At 54.8% G+C, this 4,455-nt stretch overlaps 1 protein-coding gene across 1 annotated transcript in view; it reads right to left on the bottom strand.

Moving 5' to 3' along the window:
* The window catches only part of LOC117885854, a 14,430-nt gene extending 10,443 nt beyond the window's left edge, over positions 1–3,987 (bottom strand). Inside the window, exon 1 of the mRNA XM_034787368.1 lies at positions 3,863–3,987. The gene's annotated coding sequence lies outside the window, so the exon portion shown is untranslated. The remainder of the gene's footprint in view (positions 1–3,862) is intronic.
* Between the last annotated feature and the right edge of the window lie 468 nt (positions 3,988–4,455).

Genomic DNA, 4,455 nt, shown 5'->3' with positions numbered 1-4,455 from the left:
TCTAGCATTTGTGTACAAGCACTTTAAAAACTTGTCACTGTTTATTTGTCTGCCCTTTTCTGATGTGTCAGATTCTTTTTTATGTGAATGTTTATCATCTGATCTGGCCCCTACTTTATCCTTTTCCATCCTCTGCTCCTGACTATAACCTGGAGATTCTCTATCATTAGACTCTCCCCTAAGAGAAGTCTCTGTCCGATCCACATGCTCCTCTGCAGTAGTCAGCTTTCCCCCATCTCCTAGTTTAAAAACTGCTCTACAACCTTTTTAATGTTTAGTGCCAGCAGTCTGGTTCCACTTTGGTTTAGGTGGAGCCCATCCTTCCTGTATAGGCTCCCCCCATTCCAGAAGTTTCCCCAGTTCCTAATAAATGTAAACCCCTCCTTTCTACACCATCGTCTCATCCACGCATTGAGACTCTGAAGCTCTGCCTGCCTACCTGGCCCTGCGTGTGGAACTGGGAGCATTTCTGAGAATGCCACCATAGAGGTCCTGGATTTCAGTCTCTTCCCTAGCAGCCAAAATTTGGCCTCCAGGACATCTCTCCTACCCTTCCCTATGTCATTGGTACCTACATGTACCACGACCACCAGCTCCTCCCCAGCACTACACATAAGTCTGTCTAGATGCCTCAAGAGATCCGCAACCTTCGCACCAGGCAGGCAAGTCACCATACGGTTCTCCCGGTCATCACAAACCCAGCTATCTACGTTTCTAATGATCGAATCTCCCAATACCTGCTTTTTCCTAGCAACTGGAGTTCCCTCCCCCGGAGAGGTAACCTCAGTGCAAGAGGCAACCCCAGCACTGTCTGGAAGGAGGGTCCCAACTATGGGAAGGTTTCCCTCTGCTCCCGTTGACTGCTCTGCTTCCCTGGGCCTTTCATCCTCCTCAACAGCGCTGGGGCTGTCTGACCGGAGGTGGGACAATTCTACAGTGTCCCGGAAAGCCTCATCGACATACCTCTCTGCCTCCCTTAGCTCCTCCAGTTCCGCCACCCTGGCCTCCAAAGTCCGTACATGGTCTCTGAGGGCCAGGAGCTCCTTGCACCGAATGCACACATATGTCACCCGCCCACAGGGCAGGTAATCATACATGCTACACTCCGTGCAATAAACTGGATAGCCCCCACTCTGCAGCTGGGCTTCTGCCTGCATTGTCTCCTAGTTAATGAAGGGGTTGTTTAAAGCAAGAAGTTTAGAATATAGTTTGGTTTATAGGTTTTAAGGGGAATAAAGGGTATAAGATAGAACTGGCAAGGGACCCGTGCTCCCTTCCCGCTCCCCTTCTAAACTCTCTTGCGAAACTCCCTGTTAGCAGCCCCTGGTCGCAAAAGCTCCCTGGTCACTTGTGCGCTGCTTTATAAAGCCCTAGCCTGGGTGAATGCCCTGCCCACTGATTAAGGCTCAGCCAATTACCAGAGGCTTCTAGCCTTCAGACCTTCCTTTGAAGCTCACGGCTTCCAACTGCCAGCCACAGCACACGGTCCTTCAAACAACCAACCAAACAAACAGGTGTCAGGCTTGGCACGAGGGGTTACAAGGGCAGAGCCCGGCTCAGTAGGGGCTGACTGGGAAGGAGAGCAGATTTCCAGTTCTTCCTGGGGCCAGGGATTGCTTGAGCAGCTGCCACCGGCCAGGCCCTCCCTGAGGGAAGGTATGCCCCATGCGGTGCTGTCGTTCTTTTGATTGGGTGCTGGTGACTTGTCTGAGGTTGTGGTGCCCTGCCCAAAGTGGGTGACAGCTTAATAAAACCCCTTTGGTTTCTTTACACCTGACATAGGCCTTGGTAGTGGTTTGTCTGGGCTTGGGGGCCCAGCTCAGAGCTTGATTTTCGGGGGATATTTGCACTGACGACTCCCCGACGTTAGCTGGAGAATGGGGTGATCGGCGCTCCTGGAAAGCAAGCCGAGGTTACTTAATCAGGGGTCATGCTGGCAAATGTTCCCAACAAGATAAAGGAGCATTGTTCCTATGGTACCGGGGGGATATTGGCAGCATGGGCTATGGCTTAACCTTCGTTCCCCCATTGCTTGGGACTCATCTTTCCCATCCCTTCAGGACCCCCCCTTCCAGGGGACCACCCTTCCCCAATCCCCTCAGGATCCCCCTTCCCAAGGACTCCCTATCCTATCTTATAGAACTGGAAGGGACCTTGAAAGGCCCCCCGTTCCCCAGTCCAGTGGTGAGCTGGAGCTGGTTCGCACTGGTTCGCGTGAACCGGTTGTTAAATTTCGAAGCAGTTTTAGAACGGTTGTTAACCTGCTTCCCTGCGAGGGAGCGCTGTGGCTTTGATGGGCTCCGGCCGGGATGTGATGTAATTCCTCCTCTGGCCGCCGGGGGCGCTGCACTGCGGGAGCTATGTGGGCCACTGCCTGGCCCTGGGCACGGACCCTGTTTTCTGCTGCTGCTCCCCCGACCCCTGGCTCTGAGGCTCCCGCTGCTACCTGGTCCGTCCCCGGCTGCTCTGCTGGGCCTCGGCTGCATCCTGCTGCTCGGGCTGCTCCGAGCCGCTCTCCCCGTGAGTACCCGCCACCCTGCCCGCAGCCAGCCCCTGTCTCCAGCCAGCCCCGCATCCCCTGCCTGCAGCCAGCCTCTGCTGTACCCCCTGCCCTGCCCGCACCAGCCCTGCACCCCCTGCCCTGCCTGCAGCCAGCCCCGCACCCCCTGCCCTCAGCCAGCCTCTGCCACACCCCCTGCCCTGTCTCCAGCCAACCCCTGCCGCACCCCCCTGCGGCCCTGCCTGAAGCCAGCTAGCCCCACCCCCCCCTGTCTCCAGCCAGCCCCGCACCCCCCTGCCCTGCCTGCAGCCAGCCCCTCCCTCCGGCCACCCCCCCCCCCCGTCTCCAGCTAACCCCGCATCCCCTTGCCTCCAGCCAACCCCGCACCCTCCTGTCTCCAGCCAGCTCCGCACCCCCTGCCCTGCCCGCAGCCAGCCCCCTGCCTCCAGCTAGCCCTGCCCCACACCCCTGTCTGCAGCTGGCCCCATGTCCACTGGTGCCATGCAATTCCCAGGGCAGTAACTCTGCACACCTGCTTCAATGAGGGGGGAGCAGCTGGGACCCACACATGTGCACACCCTAGGGTGACCAGACAGCAAGTGTGAAAAATCGGGACAGGGGGTGGGGGGTAATAGGAGCCTATATAAGAAAAAGACCCAAAAATCAGGACTGTCCCTATAAAATTGGGACATCTAGTCACCCTAGCACACCCCCAGGGAGTGGCAGGGACCCACACATGTGAAATGGAGCTCATTTCTAGTTCAGGCCCATCTTTTAAAAAAGAACTTTAGGTAGGGTTAGCATACATCCGTATTTTCCTGGACATGTAAGGCTTTTTGGTTCTTAAATCGCCATCCGGGAAATACGGACGTATGGTAACCCCATTGGTACAAAAAATACATACTGTGGCACATCCCTTAAATCTGAACTTTTTATAGGGAACCGGTTGTTAAGATCTTGGCAGCTCATCACTGCCCCAATCCCCTCAGGATCTCCCTTCCCGGGGACTCCCCTTCCCCTCATCCCTTCAGGATCCCCCTTCCAGGGGACTGCCCTTCCCCTAATCCCCTCAGAGTCCCCCCTTCCAAGGAACCATCCTTCCCCTCAGAATTCCCCCTTTCCAGGGGCCCCCCTTCCCTCAATCCCCTCAGGATCCCCCTTCCCAGGGACCCCTCATCCCCTCAGGATCCCCTCTGCCCTGGGACCTCCTTCTCCCCCAGTTCCCTCAGGATGACTGACAGAAATATAGCCAATTGCTCTTGTGGATCAATATTAAAAAGTTTCATGTGCCCAAACAGCCAGGCGTAGCTAACCAGATGAATTGAAGTAAAGCAGCACAGGGAAGGACGGAAACATACATACCCCTTGTTGTCAAATGTCACCGATGTGGTGCTCTGCTCTGTTCAATGTTGATAACAGTCGTCTGCGTGTGTGTTCCCTCTGTGTGCTGCCCCGGCTCTGTGCAGATCGCTGGCGCAGCAGACCCTGAGAGAACCCCCAATGACCACAGACTCCGATAAGGTACGAAGGCACCCGGCCAGGTTTACTGTCAAACGAAATACAGTCTCTAGCTCCCCGGATCAGATGTCTACAGTTCTGCTAGTACATGTGTGTTCCTTGACAATGGACCGGCTCAGTCAGTGGCAGGATTTACCACTGCCCCCTAAACCAGACAGAGACAACGTCTCAGGGTAAATTCTTATACATAGGTGCAAACAAGTTACACATCACTCCTGACGTATTAAGGTGCAACCCCTCTATGCAGTAAGGTGCCGCCTCTCACCTTGTACATGTTGGTTTGAACAAAACAACTCTATCCATCATATTACCCTTTTGCCTCTGTCTTTAGGATGGGTCAGCCTGTTCCTTGTTATCTATGTGGAATGTGCAAGTATTGGAGTGTTCTGGTACCATCCTAGCATATGTTTATATCTCTAGTGTTCAGTACCTTTTAG

The sequence above is a fragment of the Trachemys scripta genome, chromosome 12 (assembly GCF_013100865.1).
Source record: "Trachemys scripta elegans isolate TJP31775 chromosome 12, CAS_Tse_1.0, whole genome shotgun sequence".
Classification (NCBI taxonomy): domain Eukaryota; kingdom Metazoa; phylum Chordata; order Testudines; family Emydidae; genus Trachemys; species Trachemys scripta.
Note: the sequence above shows the minus strand (reverse complement) of the source record. Positions and strands in the feature narration are given on the sequence as shown.